The sequence below is a fragment of the Eubalaena glacialis genome, chromosome 10 (assembly GCF_028564815.1).
Source record: "Eubalaena glacialis isolate mEubGla1 chromosome 10, mEubGla1.1.hap2.+ XY, whole genome shotgun sequence".
Classification (NCBI taxonomy): Eukaryota; Metazoa; Chordata; class Mammalia; order Artiodactyla; family Balaenidae; genus Eubalaena; species Eubalaena glacialis.
Genome location: NC_083725.1, coordinates 102,769,202 through 102,786,922, shown reverse-complemented (window position 1 = coordinate 102,786,922; position 17,721 = coordinate 102,769,202). Strand labels below are relative to the sequence as shown.

General features: G+C 37.4%; 1 long non-coding RNA gene and 1 pseudogene across 1 annotated transcript in view; one reads left to right on the top strand and one right to left on the bottom strand.

The window, feature by feature from the left end:
- LOC133099069 (small ribosomal subunit protein uS15-like) overlaps window positions 1-701 on the bottom strand; it is a 172,086-nt pseudogene extending 171,385 nt beyond the window's left edge.
- LOC133099676 (uncharacterized) overlaps window positions 1-17,721 on the top strand; it is a 497,785-nt gene that overhangs the window by 462,968 nt on the left and 17,096 nt on the right. The window lies entirely within an intron of this gene.

Sequence of the window (17,721 nt, the reverse complement as noted above, 5' to 3'; positions counted from 1 at the left end):
AGGAAGAGGGATAGCATATTTCACTAGCAAATTCTCCAATTTCTACAGCTCCTGAAATGAGCAAGGAAAAGTCTAACTTTTTAATTTTCTATAACTCATTAATACACTTCTCAATACTCCACCGCGTTTGGGGGGAAGTGAAATGACAGAGACTTATCTAAAACCTACCAATTAACAGTTCCAGTGTAAATGGCCTTTATAATGTAAAATAGTCAATCAACTCACAGTTTAGCTCCCCATCAGAGCTATTCTCACCCTCCTCTTCCCAAGCTGACACATCCCAGTATATGGGAAAGATTACAGAATTCAAGGGCTTATCCCTTCCGTGTAGCCTTCCATCCTGGTGCTGGTCTCCATGGAGAGATGGTGGACGTGATCCTGGGTGTGCCAGTTGCATGACTGAAGAATATAAGTTCCGTTATCTTTACTCGATCGTGGTCTAGTGAGACTCCACCTCCACCTCACCCCACCCTCAGTGATTCAACCCCCAATCAGACCTTGTCTGCTGTGCAGAGGTCTTCCTGGAGTCTGGAGGTGACTCCCATTGAGGGTCTGGCCTTGCCCACCGCTGCAGCAAACCACTCCGAGCAAGTTCGCAGCAAGATCCCTTCCAGATACCGCTGGATGGTAGGAGCCAGTACTGCCTCAGGCTCATGTGATCGTTCACCTTCACCAACCATGGCCACACTGTTGCCTCCCATGTTGACACAGGGCCACCCGGAGTGGCAGCCTCACGCCAACATTCCAAAAGGAGAATGAACAAAACCTACTCTATGTTTTGCTTTCTTATAAATCTATCAGCCTGGAGAAGAGCAGTCAGACACAGATCTTTCCCACATGTTCTGGAACCGGAAGAAACAGGCCTTTCACTTTCCTCCGGCAGAGTCTTCCAGAGCATGACATCCTCCTCTTCTTTGGGGTACTAAACCTAATGTTCTCAGTCTGAATGGTAGAAGGCTTATCTTTGCCCTATTATGGAAGAAAATTGTGATCTGAGTCATCTTGGCATGATTCTAAATTACAGAAGCCTTGGATCAACTTGCAACTAGGGATTACTAAAGATGAAAAGGTATTGGTTTAATAGCTCCGAGGTATTATCCTCCACACCAACAACTATTTTCTATTTGCTCTGTGTAATTTGGAGCTGAGTTAAAAGTATCTGACTTTCCACCATAGTATGTCATTAAAAGGGTGACTTTTTCAAACCAGTATTTCATTCTATGATTGTTTTAGTTGTTCATGTTTTGTTGTCATCAACTGTCTTTTTGCTTTAATTCTGTACTGAGGTAATTTCCCAAAGGGCACAATTTTTAAAAATCAAATCAATAAATATGCTTTACAACTACCTAAACTGTAAAAAAAAAAAGAATACAACTTTTAGATGGGTGTTTGGCAGTTTGTCACTGTCTATTTCCTTATTTCCTGCTTTCATTCATTCATGCTTCCCCATTGCCTCTGGGGTCATTTGAGTTTAAGACTCTCTTCTATAAAGTTAGCTTCTTCAAAGACTTCATGGCTTGTGATATCAGCAGACTTTTCCCACATTGTTCTTTTCCATCAAACTCCATCTTTCAACTCTACATGTTTGCTTTCCTGAACTAAACAAAAGTATGTACATAAAGAACAGTTTGAATTTCTCTTTTCTTAAATATTTAGTGCAGTGTTCTGAATCCTTACACTAATTTCATAAATGTCATATTTGGGGTTTATAATTTGCATGAACGTATATTCTTTTAAGAAAAATAGAGTCTGGTTTAATGAGTGAGCTTTGAAGTAAAAATTCCTTGGTTATGAGAGACTGAATAAACCAAGGTACAATGGCCAAACAATATACGAAAATAGAACTCTAACCCACAATCTGCAGCAACTAGACCAGGAAGCCAAACCCCTACCTAGGTAGCAGTTGGCTCTAAAAAGTCAGGACTTGATCAATAACTGCCAACTTCCCTAATTTTTGCCCCCCTACTTCCAGTTTAGGTCAGAGAAAGCCAAATATGGTCCCCTGACCAATCACAGAGGATGTCCTACTTCTAATTAACCTTCTCCAGCTTCCCCAGGGCAACATCCTCCAATCAAGCATACTTGAAGCATCCCTTTATTCTACTATTGATTTCCAACTCCCCCGCCTGCCTTCGTGTCTCTGCTAAATGCAAGTGGTGATGGCTAATCCCTTGCTAGAGCAAGTCCTGAATAAAGAGCTATTGCTTGTCCTCACGTAGGTGGTCTTCATTTATTCCCATAGTTCAAATCCTATTACTGTCACTTATGAGTTACATAACTTTGTGCATGTTTCTTAACCTCTGTGAGTCTTAGTTTCCTCATTCTAGGAGGGAGACGTTAGTGACACCTACCACATAGAATCAAATCAGTGAATAAAATACATGTAAAACTCCTAAAAAAAAGTCTGGTATACTGTAAGCCCATAATAGTTCTCAGTATTTTTATTCATTATCCTTATTTATTATTAGACACGAGGAAATAAACTGAGAGAATAAAAGACTTGCATGAAGTCCACAGAACTTAAATGTCTCATCTGGGTGCAAGCTCTGCTGGGTTCAAGTTCAGTGTTGCTTCTCCTAATCCAAGCAAACACTACTTTGCATGCAGAACATAATCAGCAAGTGTTTCCTAAGTGAATGCATGAGAGAATAAGTAAATGAGTGAGCAGACTACATTGTTACATAAGTTGAAAATACAAGTATAGATAAGGGGAGCAATCATTCAATCAACAAAACAGTGTATGTGTCCAGAACCAAACTATCTTAAATCTTGTAAGCAGGTAAAATGATTTGCGAGCTGGAAAGTATATTAGAGATCATTTAGTCCCATGGTTTTCAAACTTCAATCATAGAAATTCAGAAAGGAAACGTTTCCACAATCATATCTAAATAGTAATAAAATCAAACTAAACTCTAATCGTAAGTCATTTTTGCCTTTAAGTGAAAGACTGAGAGAAATATTCAATTCTTTCTTCAAATTGATTCTTCCTGTAAATCTTGTTTGTTAAAAATCTACCACATCAACCATAACTTTCAGGAAATGGATGTATCATAACCAAAATAAGAATCCACTGAAATACTTTAATGAGACTCATGTATTTTATTTTGGATTCTCTCAAAAGTAGACGCTGGGATAAGGATTTGTGTACAAATAGTTTATTTGAGAGATAATCCCAGGGAATACGTGAAGTAGTGGGACGTGAGATAGGAAATAGGGTAGAGCTGATAAAATGTATATTGATAAACATATTCCTGCTGTGGGCAACTGGGGCTCAGTTAATCTGGGGACACTCTGAGAGACAGTGAGGAATATCTACAGAATTGTTCCTATGAGGTGTGAGGAGACTAAGACTTCAGTACTTCTTGGAGTGAGAGATGATAACTCCCTTGCACTCCTTGCTTGCATCTCATACAGACTAGAGGCTCTTTGATGACAAGAGAACATCTCCAGCCAGAGAGACTTAAGAAGTGATAGGTATTCTTGGGAATTGTCTGCAGAAGACCTCCGGGGTAACCCAAGAGGCTACAACCTGGGCAGGACAATGTCTGCTACACAAAGTTTTAACTTGAAAAAAACACTGGTTAAGATATTTGTCTTAGATCTGTGTCTTTATCAAAACTAGTGATATTATACTTGAATTTTTTTTTTTAATTTTTTTTTTAATGCTATTCTTGTCTGCTTACATTCTTTTTTTTATGTATGTATGTATGTATGGCTGTGTTGGGTCTTCGTTTCTGTGCGAGGGCCCTCCCTAGTTGTGGCAAGCGGGGGCCACTCTTCATCGTGGTGCGGGGGCCACTCTTCGTCGCGGTGCGCGGGCCTCTCACTATCGCGGCCTCCCGTTGCCGAGCACAGGCTCCAGACGCGCAGGCTCAGCAATTGTGGCCCACGGACCGAGTTGCTCCGCGGCATGTGGGATCTTCCCAGACCAGGGCTCGAACCCGCGTCCCCCGCATTGGCAGGCAGACTCTCAACCACTGCGCCACCAGGGAAGCCAAAACTAGTGATATTATAAAAGGCAAATGATAAACTGAAGAAAAAATAAATGTGACCAATGATTTTCTCTTTCATGCATAAATTATGCATAAGGAAAGAGATAAAAAGGAAGAAAAAAAAGGCTGACAGAGAAATAGGTAGAAGTCAGGAAAGGTAATTCATAAAAGATAGAATGGAAACGGTAAAAACACTGGGGAGGGGGTGTTCTTGGTTCTAGTAATCTGAAAAGTTAATTAAAACTGAGATCTAGATTTCTCACGTAGGCTGCCTAGGGTGTGGTGAAGGAGGACTCTGAGGGATACTACCTTTTGGAAGGCAATTTGGTCATCCACATCAAGGGCTTAAAGTTGTTCATTCCCTTTGGTTCAATTATTCCATTTCTGAAATTACAGCCTAGGAAAAAATGGGAATATATGAAAAAAACCCAGTTTTTCCTTGAAGCATTCAGAATAGTTTAAAACAATAAATAATCTACATGGACAATATCACACAGATGAGTAAATGTATCATAGACCCATATAAAGTGTATTATGCAAGCACTTTGCAAAGAGTTTTCACTAGCATGGTGTGTTAGTCTCTTTTGTTTGAAAGAAACAATGTTTCATACAGCACACACAAAACCTATACTATAACTGTAAGGGCTTGATATGTACCAGTTACTGTCTTAAGTACCTTTATACACATTAACTTACTCAGTCCTCTCAAGGGCCCAGTGATGTACCATTCATAACATCCCCATTTTCCCGATGAATATACTGGGGCCACTGAGACATTAAGTACATTGTCCAAGATTACACAGATAGTGAACTGTGGAATTAGGATTCAAACCCAGGCAAAGTGGGTAGAAAGCCTGCAAGACTCTCAACCAGTTCTTGACTACATTTCATAGGAGGCTCCTGGAAGGACAAACTAAACTTGGGATACTGCTAGGCCCTGGGCAGTAGAAGGGACTTGGATCTTTCCCTCTCTCTTTCACTCTCCTTCCCTCTCTCTTTCCTTTCTTCCTTCCTTCCCTCTCTGCCTCCTCCGCTTCTCCTCCTTGCTCCTTTGCAGAGCCATCTCCACCAGGCGGTACCATAGGGTACCAGGAATTTTATGGACAAAACAGCTCTTGATATGTACCCACTCTAGGGTCAATTCATGGCCATTCCAAACTAAAGCCAATCTAGAGCTCTCTAAACTAAGAACTTCCACTTAGGGAAGTCATGGATGTTATTAATGATACTACTTCTTAATGCTGTTTAATAGTATTAATGATAATTATTATAAGATCTCATGTTTACAACAGTTTACATACTCATATTCCCTCATATGACCACATCACTGTAATAACCTTGTGAAGCATGTAGAGCAGACATTAAAATCCCATCTTTTGGGTGAAGAAAATGAGGATTAGAGAGACTCATGGTAACATATTTCTTACAAGATAAGCTTGATCAGAAAGACCTGGGTTCAAATCCCATACTTCTGCCTGCTGGTTGACTTTGGGCAGGATACTGAGCCTCTCTAAGTCTCCTTCTGAAAAATGAGAACATTCATAGTACACACCCCATTGGTTATTGGGAGATTTAAACAAGATGATGCAGAAATTCCAGAAGCAAAACCATTATTCTTTGGGGTTTTGTTTTGTTTTGTTTGTTCACACATCTGAATAGAAGATGCTATAATCTTTACTACAGCACGAGTAAATAGTAATTCTCTATGATCCTTCGCTATTATCACTTTTAAAGGTAGAAAAGAGCCATTTGTTTCCTTTTAGTTCTTAAGGCAGACTCAGAACTGACCCTACAGGAAAGGACTCATTGCCCAGAAGCAAGGAGTGTGGTGAGAAGAAAACCTTTAGTTGTTAATTTTTTTAGGATCTGCTTCAGCTTTCAAGTCAAGGTCACGCTCTTCTTGAGCCAAACTCCAGCTGATGACCATGCAAGTCAATAGTAGCTGATGTCAGCTCTTCCCAGAGAAGCCCCCAGAAAATAACAGAGCAAGGCAGTGGTTTAAAGGTCCAAGGACTTTGTTATTTCCATCCAAGCTAGGATTCCTCTAATGGGTGGTCTTTTCCAGAGTGCTCATTGGACTGAAAGAGATTTTGTCAGGTCTAACTCTGCATCCTGACTGCATCTCAGGAGGTGCTTCCTAGAGGCCACAGCCAGCTCACTGCTTAACGCAGCTGGGGAAGGCAGGGCTCAGGCCAAGGTTTCTTGACTTTGGTACCACTGACATTCTGTGTTGTGGGGTGTGTCATGTGCATTCAGGGATCTTTAGCAATATCCTTGACCTCAACCCACTAGATATCAGTAGAAACTTCCCAAGTTGTGACAACCAAAATTGTCTCTAGACATTGCCTAGTGCCCCCAGTTGAGGACCACTGGTTCAGGCAAATTTCTTTCACTTTACCAATGAGGAAACTAAAACCCAAAGAATTAATTTTAGTTGCCCATTTTAGATAGCTAAACTAAAGACAGAACTGGACCTAGAACACAAGTTTATGCTGTTTCTAATCCAGGGCTCTTTTTATATTTGAACTAGAAAACAGAATTTACAAGAAAAATACTATCATCTTCTACTTTCAGACTAGAATCTCCATAGGTGAAAAAATTCCAGAATAAAAGCTCCTCTCTTTGTTCTTTTTCTTGTTTATACCTCTTGCAAAGAAGGTGCTGTAACCTCTACCACACCACAGCCCTGAAAACGAAGTTCCTGGACCACCTGGGTTGCAAGTTTAAATTGCTTCTTCTTATTTGGTTGCTTATGGAAAAACCTGAAAGTCATCGTGGTTCTTTATGTGTGAAAGTGTAAATTGATCTCCCACCAATCAAACATACCTCCTAAGTATCTATCCAGTGCAGACTGGGCTTTTAAATAACCTTCCGTGTCATCTCTTGTAAAAAGTTTTCCTTGGTATTCCACTCCCCGGACCTCTCCACCAAGATGGGGAACATTCTGTTTTTCTGTGGCACCCATCCTGTGGTTACTGCAGTCAGAGTTTTATTGGCTATTACTATCATCTCCTTGTCTGATTTCCCCCTCTGCCTTGTGAACGCCTTGAGCATGGTGGCCTGAGCTTTTCAACATTTAATGTCTAATTACTGAATTCCTAACTCAGTAAATGCTTTGGGAATGAATGTTTAAACCATTAAAAGCTGCCAGATCACTCTACCAGGAAAAGAATTAGAAAAGAGAAGTGTTTTTCCTTGTTCTTTAGGAGTTTGCTGTGTTCCTTACCCTAATCTTGATGATATTCACAGGCAAAGTTAACAGGAAAGTGTCTTGAAACACTTCTGTCAAATCAAATACATTTGCCAATGTTCCGGTCTGGAGTTTATTTCCACGCTCATCTACATATGATGTGGGCAGCTCTGTGTGATAACATCTAACCTTAGCAGTAGCTCACTTTTACCTTCTGCTCTGAGATTTCAAGACCTGACTATGAGGTAATGAATTTGTAATGCAGCACAGGAAAATCTGCTGCTGAATGACTGACAAAAATAATTCAGATTCTTTTCATAAACCACATTCTATCCATTGCCAGGCATTATTACAGAATGATAGTGATTACAATATCCTCAGGAAAAAAAAAATCTGTAAAGCAGGACTATGCTCATTTAAATACTGTTTATCCAGGTATTTATTATAGTAAGATAATGATCTTGCTGTGAATTAGCTATTGAGTGAGATGTTCCGGATGTTTGTAAAGTTTAATTCCATACCAAAAAATAATCTTGGGAAGTAGTCACTGCAACAGCTAATGAATAACTATGAAGCTTATTTTCAGGCCATTTACACATTAGGAAATTTAGATTTTAGCCCTCATTATTTTATCACATTCTATATAAAATTATAGAGAGGCTTTGTCTTGATAAGTGAAATAATTTGCATGCATCAATCACAACAAGAAAGAAAAGATTTAAAGATTCTCATGTATTAATACTGGTGTTCAATTTGAGTTTCAGCTTGACAGGGCAAAGAAGTATTTCTTTGGTACAGTTAGTGTGGAGCTCATTGTTTGAATAGCAATGTGTGTTAAACAAACAGTATTTAGTAAGCAACAGTATTTTCTTAGCACTGTGCTTAATGTTGATGCGTAGGGGCATATAAATAATTTTGAAATATGGTCAGGACCATCAGAGACATCACACTTCCATTGAGAAGAGGGTATATACATATATATGTATATATACATATATTATATATAATAAATACAGAAATGTATTAATTCACATTTTTATCTGAACTTGAAGGTTTATTGAATCTAAGAGGTTTAATTCAGGAAGGGACATGGCACAATGGTTTGGGAGTCCTGGATTAAATCCCAGCTTCATCATTACTAGCTGTATGACCTTAGGCATTTTATACACATTTTCTAGCCCAGTGATTGTCAAACTGCTGCATATCAGAATCACCTAAGGTAGTTTTTAAAAGCCTCCACACCCAGGCATCAGAATTTTCTAAAATTTAGATTTCAGGGTGACTTCAATGAGCACCCAAGATAGAGAAAGATTAATCTGTTTCTCAAACTTTAATGCAAATATCAATTGCCTTGTTCACGAGGAAAAATGCAGGTGATCATTCAGGAGGCCTGAAGCGGGGCCTGAGATACTGCACTTCTCACAGGCTCCCAGGTGAGGTTAACGCTGTCTTTCCGAGGGCCACACTTTAAGTAGGAAAGTTGTAGCTTACAATTATGTCCTCTTGAAAATAGAGATAGCTCCTGGAGGGCTGATGGAAAGACTAGTCATCAGGCGCAGTGCCAATCATATGACATATATATCTTATAATACTGATTTCAACCGAGCTTCCCTCAAAATATTGACATAATTCGGGAGAGTCGTCCCTTCCTAGGATGGATTATATCTGATTCTTAGAAATTTTATTTTAAATCCCTTCTCTTTCGCTCTTAATTAGGCAAAGGCTAGTCATCGTTTCTGGCCCCAAAGCTTACACAACCTTTCAGCCCACACCTATCATCCTCTAGCTCCATGGTTCTCCATCCTGGCTCTATCATCCTTTAGCTCCATGGTTCTCCTGCAATCTCCTGGGAACATTTCACAGCATACCCAATGCCTGAGCCCCCCGCCGGACAAATTATTCAGTATCTCTGGGGATGATTCCAGTATGCCGCTCTGGTTGAGCACCCCGATCATTTGATTCTCTACATTCCATTTACTAGGTCTTTTATCCAAGCAGCATGTACTGAGTTTCTGCTACATGCCAGCATTGTGCTGGGCAGTGGGATGGATAAAAAATGAGTGATAAATAGCAATAATGTATCAACATCTTGGTACTAATCACTTTACCATTTTTACAGCTAACCTGTCAGGTAGATATTGTTATCATTACTATCTTGTGGATGAGGAAACTGAGGCTCAGAACGGTCATGAAACTTGTCCAGGATCCCGAGCTAGTGAGTGAGAATTCAAGCCCCAATCTCTTAGACACATGACAACCCTGCTCTCTAGATGGCTGTGGTAGGCTGTGGGAACACACATACACAGATTAAGTTTGGAATATGTTCTTCACAATTCCCCATCTTGGATTTCTTTTCCTTTTTTTCTGACTGTTTGGTTTATCTGCTCGGATACAGTGCAGAATCCTTGAGGTCAAGGATCATGTTTTGTAATGATACGACTGAACCTGTTTTTACCCTAGAACATAGCACGAGATTGAAAACAAAGTGTGTTTTCTCATTCTCTCTCTCTCTCTCTCTCCTTTTTCTTTCTCTCTGTATATATATATATACACATACATATACGGTCACGTTTACATTTATATTTAAACTGTCTTTGAGGCCACAAGTATACAGAATTGTACTGCTACTATTGGTCAAATCAAGCCCTCTCTTTAAATTTAATTTTATCATTTTTCTCCTTCAGTCTGCCCCTTCACTCTAATGCATTTAATATATGTCCTCTCATTCTACTTTTCACATGTTTTCTAGGTATTTGTATACTAAAATTAACACATATTCCTGTTCTGTGAATTTTATATTTATATAAATGATATTTCACTCTAAATTTTATTATTTTCTTAAATCTTCTTTAAATGTGTTTTTGGATCTATCCAGGTTGCCCAATTTAAATCTAGTTTATTGTTTCTGATTATTACAGTTTATTCCATAGTATGAATTTATATATTTTACTTATATATTTCCCTTTTTTAATAAAAATCTAAGTTTCTTTATCCATAGTTTTTTTTACTACAGAAAAAAAGGCTTCTAATGCATCTTATTACAACATAAAATGCAAGAGTTTTATTGATGCACACACACATACACACACACACAGGGAGGGAAGGAAGTTAGGTCAAACACTTAATATCTCTAAAGTAGTTTGATCTCCAGAAGAACAGTGTCAGTTTACCCTCCCACTATGATTCCATTTTCTCACATCTTCTTTAGCATTTGATTAAAAAAACTATTTGTCATTCTGATTGGAATCAAATGCTATTTCACTCTTTTGATTTCTATTTTTCATGTTATTAGAGTGTGACCATCTCAGTGAATCTATTAGCCATTTGTGTCTTCTTTTCTGTTTCATATACCCTACTCATTATTTTCTAATGGGTTTTTTGTATTTTTCTCAAAGAAGACTTGTAAAAGTTCTTTATGTTAATCTCTTTAGACTTTGCAAAAGTCTTATTCCAATATGTTACCAGTCAGGTATCTTTCTATAATATTCTTTTCTGATGAGAAGTAATAGTTGGATATGGAATTATAGGTTGATATTATTTTCTCTTTTTATTTTCATTGTCTTCTAGTCTCTACTGTCATTGTTTTCTTGTCAGAGAAATTTTTGTTCATTTGCATGTAACCTATTTTTTTCTCTCTGATTTCTTTTAAAATATTTTTTGCATTTGATATTTGGTAAATTCATTATAATGTATTCCTTTCACTTTTACTATGTTTTTACTTCTCAAGATTCTTTATGCTCCTTAATCTAGATGTTTATGACCATCATCAATTCTAGAAAAATTTATACATTAACTCTTTACACATTACTTCACAAAAATTGCTCTGAACACCCATTTATGAATTCTTTTAGACATACTTTGTATATTCTCACTGCAAATCTTGATTTTCCTAACTTTCCTTCTTATGTTTTTCATGCATTTATTTTTTTGGAGTGGATTACGTGTTAATTCTTCAATTCTATCTTCCAGTTAACAAACATTAGTTTCAATTGTGTCTAATTAAAAATTTAATGCATACATTAAGGTTTTAAAAATTCTTCCAACTGTGCTTTTTTAATTGTAGTAGTTCTGTTTGGTTATTTTTCAACTCTTCCTGTTCTTTATTCAAATTAATTCCTTTTTTATATTTGTTATGAAATCATGTTATGTTTATAAGATTTGTAAATGTATAATTTTATAGTCTTTATTCAGTTTATTGTTTCAATTTTAAAATATTTGGTTTGACATCACCTATATACTATGTCTGCTGAATTGTCATTCACAGTGAAGATATTATTTAAGTGTTTTGTAATATTGTAAAATGAGCTTAGTTTTATTGTATTTATGGAAATCACTCCAGTGTAGCTCTGCCAATGCTTATAATAAGAGTTATACCAGCAATATCATTAGACTTGGCAAGGTTTTATGCTAACTTCAGGTTCTAATGACAAATAGCTATGATACATTTAAACTCAGTACATTGAACAGCAAGCCTGACATTTCAGCAGTGTCTATGTTTTCCCCTCCCAAGTCTATAGTTGTGACATATTTCCTCGTTGGTTTTCTGTACTGTGGGATTTTTCTAGCCTTTCTTTTTATTGAAGGTGAAGCCCTCATGGGTTTGCAGATTTATGCAGGGCCCCAAAGCTTCCTCATGCAGAACCAAACCTTTTCTACTGTTTCTGTATAACCTTTAATGCACATCTACTTCCTTCCCACACCTCCAAATCTCTGCACTTATCTGGAACAGCTGCAGCATTCGTATGTACAATTATATCTCTGTGATTCATTTTTCCTGGTACCTAGGAATTTCTTTTTTTTCTTGCATCAATTATTTATTTTTAAATGGCAATATTTTATCCAGCATTTGCAAGTATTTGTTGCAGAATCTTCAATTTATTTTCTCAGTCATTTTGCCAAATATAAAGCTATCTCTATAAGTAATTGGTATCAAGGTTATAATAATATTGTAAAGTATCTTAGGCAACAGTAAAGTTTCAAAAAATACAAACGTACTGTACTGTTCCTTGGATATTTTTATGGTATAGTTCATGTTGGGGAGGGTAGGGGAAGGGAAGCTGGTGTAGAGTGAAAAGGTGATACCTAGCCTATGTATACTTTTTTATCCAGTGCTCCCCAGCACAAGGGCAACATTGCTGTAATTTTACCCCATTGCATCAAACTTTTGCTTCTTTACTGCACTGAGCTAGCATGACGCAGACCATGTGAAGAAGAGGAAGTACATAGCTAGAAAGTTCTTTCTTGAATTATCCTTGTATATGTCACCTGGTATTATTCTTTTCTTGGCCACTGTTTCTTTCTCACACTTGGATCCATCCATCTATTTCCCAAAAGTTTCACACCATTCCATCAACTTTTCTCTCTCTTCTATAGTATTTTCTACCTTTGAGGTCAAGAAATAGCCAGCAACCCAGCTAGTTCTCCATCCAATTTAGGATATCTCATGTAAATATTTGTTAATCAGTCAGTTATCATAAGATAGGTTAGTGACTGTAAGAAGTTAGTTATGAAAGAGTATGTACAAAACAAGACGCCATTAGGTAAAAAATGTTACATGATGGGAAAGTATTTCTTAATGCCCATGCTATTGGTGAGGCACCTAGTAAGAACCACACTTGACAAATTTTATGTGGTAATGTTTCTATGGAAGACATTGGTTCATTCATCTCTTTAGTAAATATTTACTGAATACCTTACCCTGTGTCCACTGATGCCATATGAGGTACTTTTAGTCCCAATCCCCATTTTCATTAACTCTCACCCATTCTTTGAACTAGATAATACATTATCCTCAAAATTATGCAAAATTCTTTACAAATGAGATTTCAAAGCCTGCCTTAGTACCATATTGCCAGTCCAAAGATTTCCTCATATAGAATGAGAAGCACTATATATTATGTACCCTTTGCTTTATAAGTTATTGTATTACAACAAATGAAAACATACAGGACTCTTTCACAAGAAGAATATTGTATATTGGGGCAGATAGTTATCAAAAGACTAATCAATAATAGTTGTGACTGGGATTTTTTGGAAAGATACACAGGCATGGCTTATATGCACCTGGTATTCATATACTCCTTACTGGCTGTTTTGAATGATGGCTCTCCTGATGGGACCACTGTCTATTTTGATTTATCAGTACCCATGCTCTACTGGCTATTACGTGTTTTTTTTTTATGTCCTCTGTTAGACTGCTCTGAGAGTTCAGGGAAGCATCACTTGAGATTTTCAGCCACTGCTTCTCCTGCTACTCCTTCCCACTCAATGCGAAAATGTGGGTAATTTTTCATAGATCCATAGACCAATTTCTGGATTGTATGAGACCTGTGCAGTCCAATACCATAGCCACAAGGCACATCTGGCTATTGAACACTTGAAATGTAGCTTGTTCAAATTTAGGTGTGCTGTACTTGTAAACTGCACATCATATCTTGAAGACGGTAGAATTGAATATATCTAATTAATTATTTTGTATTGATTGCATGCTAAAATGATCCTATCCTAGACACGTTGGGTTAAATAAAATTTATCATTAAAATTGATTATAGATATTTTTTAAATCTTTTTTTAATGTGGCTATAAGAAAATTTAAGATTACACATGTGGCTCATATCATATTTCTATTTCAAAGCACTGTTTTAGACTTGTGATTTAACAAAAAACAATTATATTTAAATTCCCTCATTTCGTAGTTTTGCAAAATGAGGTCCGGCAATGGGAAATGAGTTACCCAAGAACATAGAATGGGTTAATATTAGAAATAATAGCTTGTGGCCTGAGCTTTGCTGTCTGATGCCTTCTCCCATATTCAACATTGCTTTTAAGGTTAGCCCTTATGATCTTCAAATGAAAACATATTAACATAAAACTGCTTTAATGATATGAAATGATATCTCTTGAACATTGATCATAAAATGTTTTATAAGGAAAAAGAAAACTGGAATCAGAAATTTTTATCTGCTTCTTATCATTTTCTTTTATCACAGGTTTTGGGAAATTGAACTATCCAATATAAACCCTTTTGATTCCTTATAGAAAAACAAACTTCAGATACATAACAATTGTATAGTTGTTAAGCTGTGTAAATGGAAAGAATCAGATAGTCAAGTAATCTAAAACCGTAGCTAATCCCAAATTCAGTTATAAATTTGTGATTTCGCATACCGTTTGAGGGGAATGAGGTGAGAGAGTTTTCCTTCACGATTATTTCTCATATATTTATAATTTAATTGAAATTACAAATTCTAGACCCATATCCATTTACCACTAAGTATGTAGGCTATAAACATGTTCAGAGTTAATAAACAATTCATGAAAAATAATGAAACATGATATATAAATAATAGCATTAGTGTAACTTTGTTTATAATATGCTTATTTAAATGAACTGGGATAGAATACAGACATTTGAAACCTTTTGAAACCAATGTTGGGTAGATGAAAAGGAAATAATCATTCAGAAATACCATGAAAGTTTATTTAGAACAATTGAAAAGTACTATGTGAGGAGTTGTGATCATCTGGTATTAGCAGAACATACCTCTCCCCCAAGAGAGTAGCTTACATCTCATGTTTTTATCCTTTCACATAGAGAAAGGTGGGCATTGGCACTCTAAGGTTGCTATGGCAGCGACAGAAGCCATCAGAAACACAGTCTTCTTCCAATTCTCTTTTCTGCCATCCCTGGGTTGTGTGCCTTATCCTCATGACCCAAGATAACAGGTGAAACTCCAGATATCAAAGGTGTGTTTCAGAAAGCTGATTGAAGAAAAAGCATGAATAGTCATATCAGTGCTCCCTTTAAAGAAGAGATGTCCTTGAAATCTCATATGACAACTCCACTTACAACTCATTGGCCAGAACTCAGTCACGTGAACACATTTCAGTGTGTGAAGGCTGGAAAATGTGTGTGTTTGTGCGTGTGCATGTGTGTGTGTGTGTGCGTGTGTAACTGGACAGCAAAAACGCTGCTAAAAATTGGTGTCTTTGTTATAAAGGAACAGGAGAAAGTAGATTCTGGGGTCAGCTGGTGGCAGACCGTGCCATGGTCTATACATTTGTTTCCCCAGTATCTATGCATACACTGCCTCCCTAAACCTCAAAACTGTGTCTATTTACTGTACCCACACATAGTCAAGGAAATATGAGTGATAGGCAGTCCTTTCCTGCAGGTTCTGAAATAATTTTGTGTGATCTGAAGACCAATAGACTAAAAATGTCAGTTATTAAATGCTAACACATCTAATATATAAAATGTAAGAAAGAAAACTTAAACTCCCTTTCCAGAAAAGGAGAGACTATGAAACTCAAGGGTAGTCAAGGGTGAACCACAATGATCAGATCTACTGGGCAGGAATAGTGAAAGCTCCTTACTCTGGTTCTGTCATTCAGGAGATCTTCATTATCCGTTCATCTCCATGTCCATATTTTAGGGGGGAATTAGAAAATATGCCCTTCTTGAGGGGCTCTATCTTTTGGTGCAAGGTTAAGAGAACAGAAAATGTTTTTAGGATTAATAGTCATATGCTATATTTTGGTAACATAATTCCCTTAAAATTTGTTAATAATCTGGCCTGTTTGCTCATCCTATGTATAAATAACCATGTCCAACAATCTTGTCTAAGGTGTATTAAGCCAAACTTGTTTAAGATAATCAGAGTCTGTATACAATGTGAAACTGGTGTCAAACTGGATGAATGTAGTCCCAAGAAAAGACCTGTTAGTCATCTTGTACTACTGATGCACTGGTAGGTAACAAAGGAGAATATTTATCTTGCCTTGTTTGAAGGCAAAACAATATCTAGTAGAAGTAAATTATAGGAAGGCAGATACTGATGAAACTTGAAAGAAAAAAAAATAGAACAAAACAAAATAAACACCCTTCCAATAATTGGAACTGCCCCAAATCTGGAAGTTTGCCTGGTGAGCTTCCCTCCCTAGTTTTCAGGGCTGCTAAAGAGGGACTTTCTAGATCATCTCTAGGGTTCCATCTGACCCTGTCTTGTAAGTTTCTATGATTCTATGAAACCAAAGACAAGGATTGGACAAGTATTGATTCAGAAGACCCCAGACAGGTATGAAGCAACCACAGAAACATATCAAATTGAGTTGCAAGCTGCCATGAAAGATTTATGCTACTCCTTTTAGAGCAGCCAAAATGTTAAGATTGTTCAGTCTTCATCTTCTAGTTGACCTTTTGATCTATTGGAGTTTCTGACACAGGGTTTCCATGGCCATTTGATCTACTTTGGATTCCTGACCCAAGAGAGTAATCATGAAACAAAAGATCTCTATAAATTACATTTGATTCTTTAGGACAGCGGCCCCCAACATTGTGGGCACCAGGGACCAGTTTCCTGGAAGACAATTTGTCTACGGACCGGTGGTGTGGGTGGCGTTGGGGGATGGGGATGGTTCAGGCAGTAAGGCGAGTGTAGGGGAGGCAGATGAAGCTTCGCCCCTCACTGCTCACCTCCTGCCATGCGGCCTACTACCCATCCACGGCCCAGGGCCTGGGGACCGCTGCTTTAGGAAATGTATTTTGTTCTATAGAAAATGTGCTCATTTTTTGGTACATGTACGTTTAGCAAGTCTTGGGATTTGTGTTGGTTGGTGACATGGGGGGACGATTCTTTTTAATGACATCTAAATCCATGTCGCTGTATTTTGAAGTTTTCTTTTTCTGTTGCTTTGACTGTTCACATGAACAGTGTGTGAGCTTCCTGTCTGCACTTGTCTTCAAATTCAGAGTTTTGGACTGAGTTCTTTGGGAAGGATATAGTGCTATGAAAAATGTTAGGTTGAATATAATTCTGGTTTTCAACAAGGTGCATGGGACATTCGAGAACTGAATGAATGCATGTAAGGAGAGAGAAAGGCATTTGCTTATTCAGTACATATTCATCTGAGTCCTTGCATACCTACCTTGTGTCGATTGCTGAACTTGGCATTGAAGATAAAATGGTAAGACGTCAGGCACAGCCTGTCCTTGAGGTGCATTAGCCCAGCAGCTGAAGAATAATATAAGATAAATTGTGAAAACTCAGTGATGGGGAAGAAATTGTTACTAGGGAGATCACAGAAAGGGAAACTAACCTAGATTAAGTAAATCAGAAAGTGATGCCACGTTGAAGCCTGAAGTGTAAGTAGGAAGAGAGAAGAGTGAAAAAAATAGTGCTTAACTGGTTTCCCAAGTCTCCTTCTATCTCTGTCCTAACTTAACACCCATGGCCAGGGCAGATCTGGTTTTGCTGGGGCCTAAAGGTCATAACATTTTTAGAGGCTTTCTTTAAGGAACAAATAAATACAAAATTATAAATACAAAATAGGGTACAAAATCAAGTAGCTATTTCAAATGAAAAAAGTAATCACATGCACAACTCCTTTAAATCATATAAATAATCAGTATCTTCATCTCTTGTCACTTATTTTTTATTTTTAAGAGTAGGCTTGGGTAATGTTCTGTTTGATTTTCTAAGAAGTCCAGAAATTGTCTTTCTATCTATGCCTCTACTAAACACGACTATTTCTGAGATT